A 20,407-nucleotide genomic window follows, 5' to 3' on the forward strand; every position below is an offset into this window, starting at 1 on the left:
GGCTTAATATATTTAGCTAACTCAGGAAGAGACAATAAAATACACCAATTATCCTTTATTATGGCTTCTATTTCCTTACTAATCCTATTAAATGTTGTAACATAAAATAACTTATCATTAATTCTTTCACCAGAACCAACACAAGAAGGTGTGGAAGTAAAATAAGGTTTTAATCTATTTTTCCTTTCTGTTAAAACATTGTAATAAATACTTTCTAACATATGTCCATCATAGCCTTTTTCAATACAATCTTTCATCATTTCCCTAAGCTGAATCAAAAGATGGGCATCATCACTGTTTAAATGACAAACCCTAGGGAACTGTGCTTTCACAATACTTTTAAACACAAACTTAGCATGCATTGCGTATTATAAAGATGCCTTCATATAAAAATACTTACCCTGTTCTCTTAAAAAAGTGGCAAGAGCTCAGTATAAAATTAAGTTTGGATTATATGTCCTTAATGAATGGCTTTTTCAGTGACATTGAACAAGAATTGCAGAAAGGAATAGTTAAGATGGAGAATGAACTGCTCAATTCCTCTGTTTTTTTCAGACTGTGTAACTGAGTATGAACTCATGCATGAGCGTTTGTCCATCTATGATATGAAACTACAATGGCAAAAGCAATATATACTTGAAAGGGACATTGCGGACTTCCGTTCTGGTCACATTTTCTTATGGCCGAATGACAAAAGGAGAATGGAAAGTAATAGCTCTGTTGCCAATGATAAGCATGTTTCAGATAAGGCTAAGCAACCCTCTATGTATGATTTGGATGAATTTTCAACTGCTGCAGTTTCTGTTAATCATGTGGGTAATGATTCTATAAACTCTGCTATTCCTTCAACTTCTACTGCAGTTCCCCAGGAGCTAGATCAACAGCCTATTTCTGCTTTCATTGCTACCCTAAAAACTACTTCAAGTTCTAGGGATTCTCACGGAGTCTCCATGGTGATAAATCCAAAGGTACCGGCGGAGGTAAAAGTGCAGCAGAGAGGGTGTTCCCAAGGGCCGTCTCAGATCCAGGTGAGGACGGGAGAAGGAAGCTACCATCGACGTCCACAAACGTGAAATTACACCAAATGTTAGGATCCACTATTTTTGGTTCAGTGGTTAATTTGAGCTCTTATTCTCTTAAGGATTATGAAATTACATTTCTTAATAAAGGTACAAAGTTTATTCCTTCAAGGACTGATGCTTTGACCAATGTTTTAACTGATTTAAAGATATTTTGCCGTAACTTGAACTTGAAATTGAGCTTTGGTGCTTCTACGAGTGCTTTTCCAATAATGAACAAGAGATCTAGTATTTTTATTCCTGTTAGTCATCCTGTAATTACTGCATTTCATGATATTTGTGAAAGACAGTTCCATGAATTATATGAAAGGTGTTCATTGTGCACATTTTATAATTTGACTGAATACCAAGCATTGTTGGGATTAGAAAATAACTTTGATATAATTATAAAAGACTGCAGCAAAAGAACATAGTGGAATCTGGGATATCCAAAAACAAAGTTCAGCAAACAAAAAGATGCCCAATACTGAGAGTAAGAACACTTTAATTCCAAAAAACAAATAAAAACAGGTAAGTGCTTTCAGGATTGCTCGCTTCTTCAGACATTAACATACAGTATGAGAAAACAGGCCTTTAAATACAAAAAGCTTTCAGTTAATTAAAAACAGTTAAAATTGTTGGGTGCTGATACTTATCAATGAACTAAGCCTCTCTTCTTTAGGAGAGGCTTTAAACCAACAGTGCTATTCAAACCAGGTGGCACATATGCTTTAAAGGTGACAATCCATTTTAACTCAGCAAGTTCAGTCTCATTACTCAAATCCCCTTCCCTTAAACTTTCATTTAATTTCCATAGTACCAAGAACTTAAAGCTGTGACTCATATCATCTTCAAATACATGTTTCGCTAATGCATTTGTTAATTTATTATTTCGTATATCACTCTGATGCTGCAGAATCCTGTCCTTAAACATACGATTTGTCTTCCCTAGAAAAAGTGTTTTGGTACCGATTTTTAAGAGTAAGGGTGATGTGCAGAGCTGTAGTAACTACAGAGGGATTAAACTGATCAGTCACAGCATGAAGTTATGGGAAAGAGTAGTGGAAGCTAGGTTAAGAAGGGACGTGATGATTAGTGATCAGCAGTATGGTTTTAATGCCAGGAAAGAGCACTACAGATACAATATTTGCTCTGGGAGTGTTGATGGAGAAGTGCAGAGAAGGTCAGAAGGAGTTGCATTGTGTTTTTGTAGACTTAGAGAAAGCATATGACAGGGTGCCTAGAGGGGAGTTGTGGTATTGTATGAGGAAGTCAGGAGTGTCAGAAAAGTTTGTAAGAGTGGAATAGGATATGTACGAGGGTAGTGTGACAGTGGTGAGGTCTGCAGTGGGAGTGATGGATGTGTTTAAGGTGGAGGTGGGGTTACATCAAGGATCAGCTCTGAGCCCTTTCTTATTTGCAATGGTGATGGACAGGTTGACAGACGAGATCAGACAGGAGTCCCCGTGGACTATGATGTTTGCAGATGACATTGTGATCTGTAGTGAGAGTAGAGAACAGGTGGAGGAGACCCTGGAGAGATGGAGATATGCTCTAGAGAGAAGAGGAATGAAGGTCAGAAGGACTAAGACAGAATATAAGTGCATGAATGAGAGGGAGGATAGAGGAATGGTGAGGATGCAAGGAGTATAGGTGGCGAAGGTGGATGAGTTTAAATACTTGGGATCAATAGTTCAGAGTAACGGTGAGTGTGGAAGAGAGGTGAAGAAAAGATTTCAGGCAGGATGGAGTGGGTAGAGAAGAGTGTCAGGAGTGATTTGTGATAGACGAGTACCAGTAAGAGTGAAAGAGAAAGTCTACAAGAGGGTAGTGAGAGCAGCTATGTTAGATGGGTTGGAGACAGTGGCATTGACAAAAAGGCAGGAGTTAGAGCTGGATATGGCAGAGTTAAAGATCTTAAGATTTGCACTGGGTGTGACAAGGGTGGACAGGATTAGGAATAAGTATATTAGAGGGTCAGCCCAGGTTGGAAGGTTTGGAGACAAAGCCAGAGAGGCAATATTACGTTGGTTTGGACATGTGCTGAGGAGGGATGCTGAGTATATTGGGAAAAAGATGCTAAGGATGAAGCTACCAGGTAACAGGAAAAGAGGAAGGCCTAAGATAAGGTTTATGCATGTGGTGAGAGAGGGCATGCAGGTGGTTGGTATGACAGAGCAAGATGCAGAGAACAGGAAGAAATGGAAACAGATGATCCGCTGTGGTGACCCCTAACAGCAACAGCCGAAAGAAGATGATGTCTTCCCTATATAAAATGAATCACATCCATTACACTTAGCCATATAGACCAAATTTTTCGTACAACAATCTGCATAAAAGGACAAATGCATAGGTTCCATACTTAATGGATGCATAATCAAGTGTGTAAACCATATATAACTGCATGCCTTGCAAGACCGGCATGCATGAGTGCCCTTATGCTGGAAGGTAAGGTGCCTATAAGGTTCAGTGTGTTTATAACAGATTTGCTGTTTCAATTTCTTGGTATTTTTAAAACAAAACTTAGGAACTGGTTCTCTATGTTCACTAATAGAGGGGTCAGTCATCAGGATGGACCAATTTTTCTTTATGACTTCACAGACTTTATTAACCTCTGCTGAATAGGTCAAACAGACCCTATTTGCACCCTTAGTGCTGTTAGCCTCTGTGTCCCTCACTATACTTGAGGAGCTGTCAGAGAAGTAGGGTTTTACTTTAACACTGCGGTGGTGGTGCTGCGGTAGTGTTGTCACCTCACAGTAAGATGTTGTCCTGTTTGATTCTCAGCTAGAGCGTCTTCTGTGTGGAGACATGCGTGAATGGGCATACCTTCGTTGAAGGTTGTGTGTCAGAGCTGGCAACTCGGCATGTAAAAATCTACTGCCAATCATTAGCGGACCGGAGTTCTGCCGTGGCGACCCCTAACTGGGAAAAGCCGAAAGACACAGCAACCAGCCGATGTATTCAGTTCTCTAATTTCCTTATCTATCTCACTGCCCTTATAGCCCCACTTCAGTAGATCTGCCTTTAGCACTGTTGCAGCTTGCTGTAAAGAGTCAGCATTAGTATGCAATCTCATGCACCTAAGAACCTGATTTTTAACCACATTCCTAATAACGTGGGATGGATGCATACTAGAACAGTATAAGATGTTATTTTTCCTGCATGGTTTCCTATACATTTTAGTGGACATGTTACCTAACATATCTTTGCTCATAGTAATGTCTGAAAAATCAATAATGTCATCAGAGTAGTGCAGAGAAAAAGACAAATAATTAGTTGAATTCTCTAACATGTCCACAAAGGCTTGAACCTCATCCATAGTACCATCCCAGACAAAAAAGATGTCATCATCAAATCGCTTATAAAACATGACGTGTTTTATATAGAATAAAAATAAATATCCCAATAGGGGAAGCATGCCTGTTAAGTTTGTGTTGAAAAGTATTGTGAAAGTACAGCTCGTTAGGGTTTGTTTATTTGGCCACTTGCAGGATATTGTGTTTGAATGGGGATCATGTTCTTGGTATAAATCGAATGGTCTCTTTAAAACCTATTTTAAAATGTAAGCAGATTTTTTTTTTTAAATAATAATTATTGTTTTTAAATTTTGATTGGCTGTGTGATACCATGTGACTGATTTACTGTTGTATTTAAATGTGTTCTTAGATTAACTTGTTGTACTGATGAAGGATCTTTTCCGAAAGCTTTGCCATTAAAGTTTTGACATGATTTCACATGGTTCTTTTTATATTTTAGAGGTTTGCGTGTGTTTTTACTTTATGACGTTCTGCAGTTGTCTTGTGATTACTTAGACAACTCAGCAATTTATCCTACAGCATAGCTTCACATCCCTGCCCTTCTTCCTTTACCAGGACATTTATAATATAGAACATTTTAACACTCCCAGTCTTTCTTTTCAGTAAAAAATTCTCACTGTGATCATATAATCATATTTCTTATTTATATTCTGGCCCACTTTCTGCAACTTTTGACTAGAAACTACTTGCATGTTTATAGTGTTAAGCATTTTGCTTCTCCCACCTTGGTTTCAGCAACATTACTGGCAAACTGTTCATCCACTTGCTTATCAAACTTTTACAAAACATCTACTAGTTTAACCCAGGGCAGATCCACACCTGCTTTTCCTTGTAAATCATCTGGCTGATGATCCATCAACCGTCACACCTGATTTTCAGTTGCTAGATTATCTCCTTTCATTGTTAGTAGTCTCTATATGTCTGCTTTCATTCAAAGTTTATTCTTTTACCCAAGCTAGCCATTTAATAATCTTCTTGTCGTATCATGAAATCAAAATAGCAAGTCTATAATAATTTAAAAAAAAAATCAACAAAATAACTTTAAGATTATGTGAGTGACTTGAGAATACATACTTTCTCTACAACACCATCACAGAAGTCCTGGTGATTGATTCTTTTTGAATTATACTTTAAATGCCCAGTGTGGCACAAACTCATGGATAACTGAAAAAATAGACTTGTCAGTCTGATCTATGAGTGGTAGGTGACCTTTAATTAAATGCAAAGTAACTACAAATTGCAGTTTTATCTTTTCAATTTTACTGCAAAACTTGTTAGCTAGAAATTACTAGATTACAAGCTTTATGATCTGGAATGGAATAACATTCACAAGAAGTGAGGAATGTTACTGTATTGAATCTTTTTTACTGAAACCTAGTATGTAAGCAAAGTGTACTAGAAATTATCAAGGTATTCTTTTTCTATCAAGAGATCAAGCAATGAAGAAGAAAATGAAACATGACACACAACTAAAAAGTAGAATTTACCATATTTTTCCGAAAACTTAGTCCCCATAAACCCATAAACAGTAGTCTGTTGTTCAAGATGAAAAGTTATGTTTCCTTTATCTAAAATAAATAAATACAATAAAATGGTATTGCTTAAAGCATAAACCTCAAAAATGGTGGTTACCCAAGCAATTGTTATATAATTACAGCGTGATTGTCAGTTGCATGTTCTATACCAGACGTATGAATTCTTTCTCTGGGTTGTGCTGTCTGCTAGCATATTGCAGTATTCTAAAACAAAATAACAAGATACCGATACACACAGCCTCAGTACAAATATTTATTACGGAGTAAGCGCTTTCATGATAAAATTGTTTCATCAGACTGCCACATACTATCCGCATTAACTTATTATACAACCATTAAAACAATCAGCAAAAACAATTAATGACATCCAGTGAAAGCTAGAATCCATTTTAAAATGCACAAAACAAAAATACACAGAACATAAAAAATATATAAAAAATATTAGGAAATATCAGTGACTAACCTATAGTAAAACTTCTATTATTCATTAATATTTCAAAGTGCGTGCATGAAAAAAAGGTTTTAATGTAACAGCATCATTAATGCCTGCTGGTTTGTCAGATCTGAACTGAATAATTAATTTTTGTTCAGCCAATTCAGTCTTATTCCTTAAATCACCACCTCTAATGTTCTCAGATAAGACTTCCAGTACAAAACACATAAATGTGTGCTGTGAACCTTCACTCTTAACATGTCGTGCCAAACCACTACTCTCCTTCTTATTTCTAATATACCTAAAATGTTCCAAAATATGCTCTTTAAATGAGGGATTAGTCTTCCCAATATAAAAAACATTGCACACTTGGCAATAACTAAAATAAACTATGCTTCAAGTTTTACAGTCAGCATAGAACTTACATTCAATCAAAAAACCTACCTGCGGTTGTCTATAACTAAAACCCTCATGTATATAACTACAGGTGTAGCAACTCCTGCAAGGATACATCCCAAATCTCTGTGAGTCTATAGATGCTGTACACTTATGGGATGTATCCCTGTAGGAGGTAGGTTTTAAATTTATGCTTTGTACTAGATACTGAACCTAGTCTAATACCAAGTTTTTTTCATTTTGGATATTGCAGTATTCATCCATCCACACATTCACAACCACATTTTTCCCATTTTTGTAGAAGGAGTTGTGGTGTCACATCAAAAGTGACTATCATCAAGTCAGCTAGGTAGATAGCCCTACTGCGGTTGTTCTTCCATAGTACATGCACACACACACACACACACACACACACACACACACACACACATGTGCACGCACGTGCACACTCACTCTTACACCCATGGCCAATTTAGGGTTTCCAGTCCACCTACAACATGACTTTGAAGTGTGGGAGGAATCCAAAGTGCCTGGAGAAAATACAAGTAAACACAGGGAAGACAGACAGACTCATACAAAGGCACCTCCGCTGAGAAATGAACAGCAGAAGCTCTTGCTGAGAGGCAACAATGCTTCCTTCTACACTACTGTGCCACCCTGCACTGTCTGCCAGACTGCTGTATTGTCACTTTTTTTCATTTCAGAGTAGCTGAAATAGCATGAAATAGTCTAGAAATATAGTATGCCAGATGAGGTAATAATCTCTTGTTATATTGTAAGAATGTAGTACAAAAAAAAAGTATAGGCACAGGGTTTGCTGAGGAAAGTAAACTGATTTATTTATAGGAATAATTATCACTATAATCAGTGCTTGCTACAATTTGGACAGAATTCAAAAAGTGTTTATTAAACTGTTTCTATAGATAATTACATTTGAAGTGCATGGAAAATAAACAGCTATCCCATTTTCAAATTGCAAAACTTTGAAAATTATGTGCGCTTAGTGGAAATACAGTTAACAGACTTTTTTGTAAGAATGTTGAGGGCACATCTCACTATATAAATGGCTGCAGTCCACCTCGACAAAAATAACTTACTTATATTTAACTACTTGTACATTTAGAAGCTTTACTTGTGAATCTTTGTCAGAACTGTTCAGCACTTTAAAAATCACTGTTTTGCATCTGCAATTTGTGAAATGTGAATTACTGAGCTTTTGTATTTTCAGAGTTGAGTTTAACTAATTTGGCAAAGTGATAGACATTAGTCAGTTACTGACTCCTGCTTGGGCACAGAAATGCCTTCATGAATTGAGTAAGTTGCCATAAAGATGGCTTCTGCAATATTCACAAGAGCAAACATTTTCAGTTATAGCCTGACTTCTTGCATCAAACTATGCAAATGAATACATACTTATCTTAATTCAGTAGTCAGTTTTATATTAAAAAAACTCCACAACATTTCTAATAAATATATTTGATTCAGTTATAGAATGTAACCGTGAAACTGAGAAGGAAAGGAGATCATCAGAGCATCGAGTTTTCTACAGCCTTAGCAGTATAACCGCTTTACTGCTCTCTCTGGAAGGTATCTATATTTTTCTTTGTTAATAGCAGAAACAGGCAGTGACATTAGTAGCTCAAATCTTGGAATATTCCCCTTTGGCTTTGCATGTCACATTAATGTTTTTAGTTATTCATTTATTGTTTCTGTAATAGTTGCACACCAGTTGCTCTGGAGCTGATTTTCTCACAACACTATAAAGTAGAACCAGTAAAGTCACTCTGTATATAGGGATTGATATAATGGTTAAGATATTTGCCTTACAGACACAAGGTACAGGGTTTGATTATCACATGGGTTAATTGGCTAGGTTTAAAATGGCCCACAAGGGCAGTTAGCCTAGTACTAATCCACGAACCTATGAACTACAGATAGGGCACAATTGTACACAAAGGTGCATCATTTATCTTAACTCCAGGGACACACCACAGAAGAAAGAGCTAGAAGAGGAAGAATGGAAAACCGATTGAATAATAAATCAGCCACCAAAAACTTGCATTTATGAAACCAGTAATGATTTCTGTAGTCCAACATTCATGAAAGATGTGCATGTTCTCCATTTGGGACCTTTGCTGTTTATTACTGCATGGGTCGTTACATGTTCTCCATTTGGGACCTTTGCTGTTTATTACTGCATGGGTCATTACATGTTCTCCATTTGGGACCTTTGCTGTTTATTACTGCATGGGTTGTTACATGTTCTCCATTTGGGACCTTTGCTGTTTATTACTGCATGGGTCGTTACATGTTCTCCATTTGGGACCTTTGCTGTTTATTACTGCATGGGTCGTTACATGTTCTCCATTTGGGACCTTTGCTGTTTATTACTGCATGGGTCGTTACATGTTCTCCATTTGGGACCTTTGCTGTTTATTACTGCATGGGCCGTTACATGTTCTCCATTTGGGACCTTTACTGTTTATTACTGCATGGGTCGTTACATGTTCTCCATTTGGGACCTTTACTGTTTATTACTGCATGGGTCGTTACATGTTCTCCATTTGGGACCTTTGCTGATTATTACTGCATGGGTCGTTACATGTTCTCCATTTGGGAACTTTACTGTTTATTACTGCATGGGTCGTTACATGTTCTCCATTTGGGAACTTTGCTGTTTATTACTGCATGGGTCGTTACATGTTCTCCATTTGGGACCTTTACTGTTTATTACTGCATGGGTCGTTACATGTTCTCCATTTGGGACCTTTACTGTTTATTACTGCATGGGTCGTTACATGTTCTCCATTTGGGACCTTAGCTGTTTATTACTGCATGGGTCATTACATGTTCTCCATTTGGGACCTTTGCTGTTTATTACTGCATGGGTCGTTACATGTTCTCCATTTGGGATCTTTGCTGTTTATTACTGCATGGGTCGTTACATGTTCTCCATTTGGGACCTTTGCTGTTTATTACTGCATGGGTCGTTACATGTTCTCCATTTGGGACTTTTGCTGTTTATTACTGCATGGGTCGTTACATGTTCACCATTTGGGACCTTTGCTGTTTATTACTGCATGGGTCGTTACATGTTCTCCATTTGGGACCTTTGCTGTTTATTACTGCATGGGTCATTACACGTTCTCAATTTGGGGACCTTTGCTGTTTATTACTGCATGGGTCGTTACACCTTCTCCATTTGGGACCTTTGCTGTTTATTACTGAATGGGTCATTACATGTTCTCCATTTGGGACCTTTGCTGTTTATTACCGCATGGGTCGTTACATGTTCTCCATTGGGGACCTTTACTGTTTATTACTGCATGGGTCATTACATGTTCTCCATTTGGGACCTTTACTGTTTATTACTGAATGGGTCATTACATGTTCTCCATTTGGGACCTTTACTGTTTATTACTGCATGGGTCGTTACATGTTCTCCATTTGGGACATTTACTGTTTATTACTGCATGGGTCGTTACATGTTCTCCATTTGGGACCTTTGATGTTTATTATTGCATAGGTCGTTACATGTTCTCCATTTGGGACCTTTGCTGTTTATTACTGCATGGGTCGTTACATGTTCTCCATTTGGGACCTTAGCTGTTTATTACTGCATGGGTCGTTACATGTTCTCCATTTGGGACCTTTGCTGTTTATTACTGCATGGGTCGTTACATGTTCTCCATTTGGGACCTTTGCTGTTTATTACTGCATGGGTCGTTACATGTTCTCCATTTGGGACCTTTGCTGTTTATTACTGCATGGGTCGTTACATGTTCTCCATTTGGGACCTTTGCTGTTTATTACTGCATGGGTCATTACATGTTCTCCATTTGGGACCTTTACTGTTTATTACTGCATGGGTCATTACATGTTCTCCATTTGGGACCTTTGCTGTTTATTACTGCATGGGTCGTTACATGTTCTCCATTTGGGACCTTTGCTGTTTATTACTGCATGGGTCGTTACATGTTCTCCATTTGGGACCTTTGCTGTTTATTACTGCATGGGTCGTTACATGTTCTCCATTTGGGACATTTGCTGTTTATTACTGCATGGGTCATTACATGTTCTCCATTTGGGACCTTTGCTGTTTATTACTGCATGGGTCGTTACATGTTCTCCATTTGGGACCTTTGCTGTTTATTACTGCATGGGTCATTACATGTTCTCCATTTGGGACCTTTAGTGTTTATTACTGCATGGGTCGATACATGTTCTCCATTTGGGACCTTTGCTGTTTATTACTGCATGGGTCATTACATGTTCTCCATTTGGGACCTTAACTGTTTATTACTGCATGTGTCATTACATGTTCTCCATTTGGGACCTTTGCTGTTTATTACTGCATGGGTCGTTACATGTTCTCCATTTGGGACCTTTGCTGTTTATTACTGCATAGGTCATTACATGTTCTCCATTTGGGACCTTTGCTGTTTATTACTGCATGGGTCGTTACATGTTCTCCATTTGGGACCTTAGCTGTTTACTACTGCATGGGTCGTTACATGTTCTCCATTTGGGACCTTTGCTGTTTATTACTGTATGTGTCGTTACATGTTCTCCATTTGGGACCTTTGCTGTTTATTACTGCATGGGTCGTTACATGTTCTCCATTTGGGACCTTTGCTGTTTATTACTGCATGGGTCATTACATGTTCTCCATTTGGGACCTTTGCTGTTTATTACTGCATGGGTCGTTACATGTTCTCCATTTGAGACCTTTGCTGTTTATTACTGCATGGGTCCTTACATGTTCTCCATTTGGGACCTTTGCTGTTTATTACTGCATGGGTCGTTACATGTTCTCCCATTTGGGACCTTTGCTGTTTATTACTACATGGGTCGTTACATGTTCTCCATTTGGGACCTTTGCTGTTTATTACTGCATGGGTCTTAACATGTTCTCCATTTGGGACCTTTGCTGTTTATTACTGCATGGGTCGTTACATGTTCTCCAATTGGGACCTTCGCTATTTATTACTGCATGGGTCGTTACATGTTCTCCATTTGGGACCTTCGCTGTTTATTACTGCATGGGTCGTTACATGTTCTCCATTTGGGACCTTTGCTGTTTATTACTGCATGGGTTGTTACACGTTCTCCATTTGGGACCTTTACTGTTTATCACTGCATGGGTCATTACATGTTCTCCATTTGGGACCTTTGCTGTTTATTACTGCATGGGTCGTTACATGTTCTCCATTTGGGACCTTTGCTGTTTATTACTGCATGGGTCGTTACACTTTCTCCATTTGGGACCTTTGCTGTTTATTACTGCATGGGTCATTACATGTTCTCCATTTGGGACCTTTGCTGTTTATTACTGCATGGGTCGTTACATGTTCTCCATTTGGGACCTTTGCTGTTTATTACTGCATGGGTCGTTACATGTTCTCCATTTGGGACCTTTGCTGGTTATTACTGCATGGGTCGTTACATGTTCTCCATTTGAGACCTTTGCTCTTTATTACTGCATGGGTTGTTACATGTTCTCCATTTGGGACCTTTGCTGTTTATTACTGCATGGGTCGTTACATGTTCTTCATTTGGGACCTTTGCTGTTTATTACTGCATGGGTCATTACATGTTCTCCATTTGGGACCTTTACTGTTTATTACTGCATGGGTCGTTACATGTTCTCCATTTGGGACCTTTGCTGTTTATTACTGCTTGGGTCGTTACATGTTCTTCATTTGGGACCTTTGCTGTTTATTACTGAATGGGTCGTTACATGTTCTCCATTTGGGACCTTTGCTGTTTATTACTGCATGGGTCGTTACATGTTCTCCATTTGGGACCTTTGCTGTTTATTACTGCATGGATCATTGCATGTTCTCCATTTGGGACCTTTACTGTTTATTACTGCATGGGTCGTTACATGTTCTCCATTTGGGATCTTTGCTGTTAAATACTGCATGGGTCGTTACATGTTCTCCATTTGGGACCTTTGCTGTTTATTACTGCATGGGTCGTTACATGTTCTCCATTTGGGACCTTTACTGTTTATTACTGCATGGGTCGTTACATGTTCTCCATTTGGGACCTTTACTGTTTATTACTGCATGGGTTGTTACATGTTCTCCATTTGGGACCTTTGCTGTTTATTACTGCATGGGTCGTTACATGTTCTCCATTTGGGACCTTTGCTATTTATTACTGCATGGGTCATTACATGTTCTCCATTTAGGACCTTTGCTGTTTATTACTGCATTGGTCGTTACATGTTCTCCATTTGGGACCTTTGCTGTTTATTACTGCATGGGTCGTTACCTGTTCTCCATTTGGGACCTTTGCTGTTTATTACTGCATGGGTCGTTACATGTTCTCCATTTGGGACCTTTGCTGTTTATTACTGCATGGGTCGTTACATGTTCTCCTTTTGGGACCTTTGCTGTTTATTACTGCATGGGTCGTTACATGTTCTCCATTTGGGACCTTTGCTGTTTATTACTGCATGGGTCGTTACATGATCTCCATTTGGGACCTTTGCTGTTTATTACTGCATGGGTCATTACATGTTCTCCATTTGGGACATTTGCTGTTTATTACTGCATGGGTTGTTGACACACAGAGCATCAAACTGAAAGGATTAATGGTGATCTGTTATGGCCGTCAGACTTAGAGAAGAACAAGAAGGAGAGTATTGAGTTTTCCTCAGTTTCCCTCTCTTCTCCTATATATATATATATATATATATATATATATATATATATATATATATATATATATATATATAAATAAATATATAAAATAGAAAAATATATATATATATTTATGTGTGTGTGTGTGTGTGTGTATTCACGTGCGCACACACACACACACACACACACACACACACACACACACACACACACACACACACACACACACACACACACACACACACACACACACACACACACACTCACACTCACTCCGTCCCCTGCACACCCTTTGCAATAGATGCTAACCCAACCCCTAATGCTCTCCCTTCCTCCAACCCTAATCCTATACCTTAACATCATTAAAACCTTCCTGTAACACTGCCACTAAACTAGACAGACTCACACACACAAACATTCACAAACACACACAAACAACACACTACATATAACCTTTACCTTTCTACTAAAGTACATAAACTTACACACAAACACACAGCACCCATCCTTCAGTCATTCCAGACCCTAACCCTAACTCACATACATACACAGACACACACATGCACACACTCTTACCTCCTCAATACCATACCTCTCAACTGTACAGATATTTGCAGAATGTCCATATTTTTGCCTCATATTTTGGTGTGTTCCTCCTAAAATCTGTACTTTTCTGGCAAACGGCTGAGGACTGAAGTCATTAATAATGAGAGACATTTAGTTTAAGACTCCACATCCTTCAGAAAATTCATGTTAATGCAAAACCTATTATTCTATCAACTTTCTAAGTTTGTAAGTCCAATATTTAAAATCTGTCCCTGTTTGTACCCCCATAATTTTAGGCTTTGTCCAGATTTTTTGCTCTAAGAGGTTGAGAAGTATACCACCTACCTGTATCAACATTCCAAACCATTGACATACCTCTCAACTGTCCAGATTTTTGGAAAATATCTAGATTTATGCCTCAAAAGTTTGGTCTGTTCCTCATAAAATTTTTGGTTTTCTGGCAAATTACTGGGATAATTTTAGGAATAAAATTAGTAAATAATGTTATAAATTTGAGTTTCAGATTTCATATCATTTAGAAAATGCATTTTAATACACATCCTGTTATTCTACCAACTGTAACTAGCTTACATAAATGCGATACGTGCAAAAAAGCATATGCCTTTGACTTCAACATACATTGTTTCATATTACATTGATTTCAATTTATATTATATTATATCACAGTTTGCACATCACCCATTACATTGCACCACTTTGATGTAATTAAGTAGTTTGTCAGGATGTTAATGTCTAGCTTTTAGCTTTTACGGGGTTATATTATTATTATGAACAGATGCTCTGACATGACGAACGTGATATTTTATGTGTACTGCAGTATATCTTTAAATTTTTGAAAATCTTTTGGCGCCAAAACATTTTTAAATTGTGAGATTATGCACTCTCCTTTAGTTCTGAGGAAGACCATTTGAGTTGGTTGAAAGCGCTCAACTAGCATTTTATATCTTTTTGTGTTGTGCACAGTATTCGTTTGTATTTATATCTTTCCATGTGAGTGTTCCGCTCACTAGGATTCGAGCTACGTTCATGTAGTCGTTTATGGTGTAGTGTCGTGAAGTTTAAATAAATTTTGTGTTTATCCAGTTACCGTGGATTACTGAATTTGTCCAGCACTTCATTCGACTTTTGGGCAGCAAACGCTTATTGGTGTGACCGAAGGTGAACAATTTGTTTGGATTCCAGCACTGTTACGATGTAACTTTCTAAGTTTATAAAAGCAATATTTAAAATCTGTCTCTATTTTTGGGCCTTTGTACCCTCATTATGTCAGGCTTTGTCCGAATTTCTTGGACTAAGAGGTTGAGAGGTATGATTCACCGTTTGGCCATTAGTACCCTTGATATTAAATCACACCCCTGCATTTGTCAAACAAACGTACGTTCAGTGAAACACAGAAACCTACACAAACACACACACACACACACACACACATATATATATATATATATATATATATATATATATATATATATGCATACATTTACATATTTTTGGGAGGGTATGGGTGGGGGCTTGCAAACAAAGTGCTTACAATTTGTGACATTGAGAGTGCTGCTGTTTTGGCTAGTTGTTGTTTGTCTTTTGGCTTTTCCCGGTAAGGGGTCGCCACAGCGGAACTCCGGTCGGCTAATGATCGGCAGTAGATTTTTATGAAACGCTGAGGTGCCAGCTCGACGCCCAATCTTCAACAAAGGCATGCCCATTTACGCACGCATGCCTTTCGAATGCTACCCAACCATGGGGAGGACATGCAGACTCCAGACATGTTTCTAATTTTAAGTGTTCTCAGTCTTCCCAGATTACTGCAACTTAAGCAACAGATGGAGTCTGTGTACAACCACAAAGATGCTTTGTGTCTGTTACAGAATTTACAAATGGAGTTCTGTTGGCCTTCATGCCCTGATTACCGCATCCCTTCTTTGTATAGAGCTAATACTAGTGAAATGGCACTTCCATTGTACTGTCAATACTCAGATGGTAGGGTATACATGGAAACTGTTACAATGATATAACACATGCACACACACACATATATACTCTCTCGCTCTCTCAATACACAAAGTATACACACACATACATGAAACATGGAAATGCACATGATTGTGTGTGTGTATATGTTATTAGGTTGGCTGTGAGCCTGAATGAAGTAACAAGATAAGCAGTTACATAGCTAGGGTGCGGTGAAGGGAGCAGCTGCCCTGGGCACAATTTGTTAGGTGGTGCAATTGGCTTATACTGATCACTCTTAAGTAATAGTGAATACTGGCTTTTAAATGCTATAGTTTGAAAGGAAAAGGGGATTTTTTTGGTTTCTTTTTTGGCTTATTTTAAGACCATTCCAGCACTGCAGCTCTCCGTGCATGTTATAAACATTTGTAGCAAGCAGTGTGCTACAGTGTAAACCATCAACGGGTTTAGCATCATGTGTTCCTTGTCTGTAAACTGTAGCAAGGTGCTTGCTACAAATGTAGCAAGCAGTTTTCTATAATTTAAGGAAAGAGAAGAGTTTTTTTTTTTAGCTGTTGAAGAATGGATGGGAATGGGGTGGAGAAATGGGACCTAATTGGCTCCTACATCTCAGGGGCATCAGGAAAGGACTAATTTTTTTTTTTTTGCTTCTCTTATGAGGCACCAGATCAGAGAATGTGCTGGATGAGATATGCTTCTGAAGAAAATAATGAAGTGGGGAAGAAAAATCAACCACCACTAATGAAGACAGAGAGAGAGAGTCTGAGAGAGAGAGAGGGAGTTAAAATTATTAAAAAAAAAACACAAAGACTTGTACTTGAATAAAAATGAGAAAAATTAGGCTGAGCTAGCCTTTAGACAATTCCATAAAAGGCAATAAAGTTTACCTGATAGGCTGTGGTCACATTATAGAAAAAAATGGCTAGGGAACTGAAGGATGGACAAAAGAAGGTCTTCAGATGGTTCAGATATGCAGACCAAACAGGCTAACACTGCAGGGCTTGGAATGAGAAGAAGAGAGACAGCAGAAACAAAGATTTGTGGAACCAAAGGAGCTTAAAAAGTATAAAGTCTGCCTTCTTGGAAAACTAGGATCAATAATTTTATTCCGAAGTGCTGTATCTTTTAGAAAGCAGTTTCCCCTTGTGGTTATAAGTGGATACTGATAGTTTTACATTTCATAACTGAAGGATTTTCCATAAAAGAAATAAGGAAAGAAATAACTTCTACTCAAAATTATCCCTTAGCTTCTGTTTGGTTAAAAGTTGCATTTATATAGATGCCTCATGGGGTTCTCTGTCAACTGTTTCCTTTCCAAATATTAACGTACCATGCATGTGGGATATTTATATTGCTCATTTCTCAACATTGTTATTCATTATTTATTAATTGTAAACAGTTCTTACAGAATGTTGTTTGCTATATGGAAAGTGATCAATCATTACATGCCATATCATCAATCGTTTTAGCTTATTTATTTATATAATTTATTTATAATCTCTTTGTAATATATTCATAGGTTCATAGGTAAATACTAGGCTAACTGCCCTTGCAGACCATTTTAAACCTAGCCAGTTTCCACTTTTGTGCTTGAAATAACCTATCCCATTTGGTTATAGATTGGTCGTACCCATCCCATGGTTGATAATTATATATTACCCCTAATGAGAATAAATGGAATCATACCATAGATAATTTGAAGGGACTCATGCATGAGATAAAGCATTTAGGAGTGGCCACTGTCCATTGGTAGTATAGGGGCAGTCCTGGGGTAAAATTTCTGTTTCCCATTCATATATCTAAGCTGTGCTTGAAAATGGATAGCAATGAACTCTGTTTTATGTGGATGGGGAGTCTGTTCTATAGCAGCAGCATCCTGTGCAAGATATACTTGTTGCTTCAAGATGTTCTAATTTCTGATGCCATTTGACTTGCTGATGTGCAGTAAATCCATCATTAATGGGTCAGATGATGCCTTGTATGCGAGACACAGGTCACTTCATAGCAGTCTGTAAGATAACGAGTACACTTACATGGCTCTGAGTCAGTTGTTTAGGCCTTGTATCCTTTACGTAAGTTATCTCTGTGGGTGTTCCAGTTGTTCCATATGTCTGGACAGATATATGCCAAACAGGGTGCTATACTGAATGATTTGCCTAATGAGGGCTGAGTTAAGGGGACAATGGCATCCTCTGATCTAGACACAGTCTTTTTGTTTGCAAGCAGTGCAATAAAGAAGGACTTTCTTGCAACAATAGACACATTTATTATTATTTATTATCAGTTTGATTACTGGGGAAGTCCACTAGGCCATGAAGTGCCCATTTTCAGTGGAGGCCCGGTGAGAAAAGCTCCATGAACAATTTAATACAATATAGGATACAAAATGAAGAATAAAGGTTGCAAAGTGAAATACCATACAATGTAGGTTTGCAAAATACAAATAAAGGTTACAAAGTGAAAATACAAGAGTTGGATTCATACATTCGAGACATAATATACATTATGAGACAGTTTAACAAATTGAGACAGTTTAATAACTTCACTGCAGAGTTTTTTTTTTTTTTTGAAACAATATTTACATGTTAGGAGTCAGAGTCTGCTGGTTCTAGATCTTTTGATTAATAAGAATAAGAATGAGAGTATAGTGGAGAGGGGGTAAGGGGAGCTTAGTGGGGAATCCCTAGAATTTATGTGGGGTGAAAGCAGGAGCATTTCCATTTGGAAGATAGGTGAAGAAAAAGTTGGCTCTTAAAGGAATCGGTGTTGGGCATAGTCCTAAGAGAAGGAGGCAGTGAGTTCCATTTTCTACCTAGAGAGAAGGATAGTAAAAGCTGGCCAGCGGATCGCTTGGGTTTGGGAATGGAGATTAGGTTTTGGTGCTCAGATCTCAGTGATCTGTTAGGGATGTATGGAGGAAGGATGTCCTTTAATGCTGGGCATTTGTCTGGGGAGAATATTAGTTCGTGAGTGGTGGTTAGTTGTAGATAGTCTAGGTGGTTAGGGAGTTCTAACCAGTTCAAAGAGTATAGGCTGAGGCAGTGGTGAGTTGATGTTTTGGATTTAGTTGCAAATTTAGAGATCTTATTATAGCAAGCTTCCAGCTTAGAGGTGTTGGTGACAGATAAATTGGTTAGAAGAGGGGCTCCATATAGAAGGGAAGGGAGGAGGTAGGTGATTGCCAAGGTATGCCTAGTGGAGTTGGAAAGAAAATGATTGTTCCTATATAGCATACCTAGCTTTTGGTGGGTTTTCTTTATGTTTTATTGAATGTGAAGATCAAATTTGAGGTATTCATCTATGGTAATGCCAAGGAGTTTTGCAGAGGGAACCACTTTAATGGCAGTGTTAGTTTGACTTAGGACATTGAAAGTGTTTTTGTCCAAAGAGGAAATCTTGGAGGGGAGAAAAATTAGTATTTTGGATTTATTGGAGTTGAGAGAAAGGTGATTTTGGTGCATCCGGTTCTCTTTAGTGGTAAAGGCTAATTGGGTTTTGGTCAGTAGTTCAGGAAAGTTTGGGGCAGAACAGATCAAGGTAGAGTCATCAGCATATTGGATGACTGTGGTGTCAGGGATGAAAGTGTGAAGGTTATTTATAAAGATGTTGAAAAGCATGGGTCCAAGGATAGACCCCTGAGGAACGCCAGTAGGTGTAGGCAGGAAGGAAGAGAAAAAGTTCTTCCATTTGACTGCTTGAGATCTATCAGATAGATAACTGGAGAACCAGGATAGAGTATTTGGGGAGAGATTGAGATTAGCCAGATGATGAAGATGGTGTGTGTGGGAGATGGTGTCAAAGGCTTTTGAAAGATCTAGCAGAACTGCGGATACAATGAGTCCAGAGTCTCGTGCTTGATTGACAGTTTCTAGGAAGGAAAGTAGGGCAGTTATGGTGCTGTGGCCAGGACAGAAGCCGTGCTGGGTGGGTGTTAGGAGGTGATTCTGAATTAGATAAGGTAAAAGTTGATGGTGGACACATTTTTCTAGAATTTTAGATATTGGAGAGAGTAGGGCGATAGGGTGGGAGTTAGAAATAATGGTGTTTATGCCTCCTTTGTGAAGAGGTAGAATGTAGGCTGATCGCCAGAGTTTTGGAACATATGACTCATTGATGGATCTATTAATCAGAATACTAATTGGGAGTGCGATTCCTTCAGCTGCATGTTTGAGGAAGCAAGAGGGAATGTTGTCAGGGGCATTAGAGCATGTCTTTAGCTTGGATAGAAGCTTTTTTATAGTAGTTGTGGAAACAGGTTTGAGTTGGAAATTGATGGGATTGTTGTTTGGGTTGCTGGGGGATGTGAAGAGGGAGTTAGGTGGGTTATTATTAGGGAATGTTTTGGTTAGCTTAGCTATGGATTCAGTAAAGAAGGTGTTGAACTGGGAGCTCAGTTCACTGTCAGTTAGATTAGGGTCAGGGCAAGGGTTGTTTTGAGATCCTGGATGAAGTAGGGAGTTGACTGATTTCCAGAACTGTT

The 20,407-nt window shown here is 38.3% G+C and overlaps 1 protein-coding gene across 1 annotated transcript in view; it reads left to right on the forward strand.

Moving 5' to 3' along the window:
* Positions 1 to 20,407, forward strand: part of JAKMIP3 (Janus kinase and microtubule interacting protein 3) — a 1,929,353-nt gene that overhangs the window by 1,654,996 nt on the left and 253,950 nt on the right. The window contains exon 25 of the mRNA XM_044056811.1: positions 8,228 to 8,329. The gene's annotated coding sequence lies outside the window, so the exon portion shown is untranslated. The remainder of the gene's footprint in view (positions 1 to 8,227; positions 8,330 to 20,407) is intronic.

The sequence above is a fragment of the Protopterus annectens genome, chromosome 14.part0 (genome assembly GCF_019279795.1).
Source record: "Protopterus annectens isolate FY-2018-M chromosome 14.part0, PAN1.0, whole genome shotgun sequence".
Taxonomy (NCBI): domain Eukaryota; kingdom Metazoa; phylum Chordata; order Ceratodontiformes; family Protopteridae; genus Protopterus; species Protopterus annectens.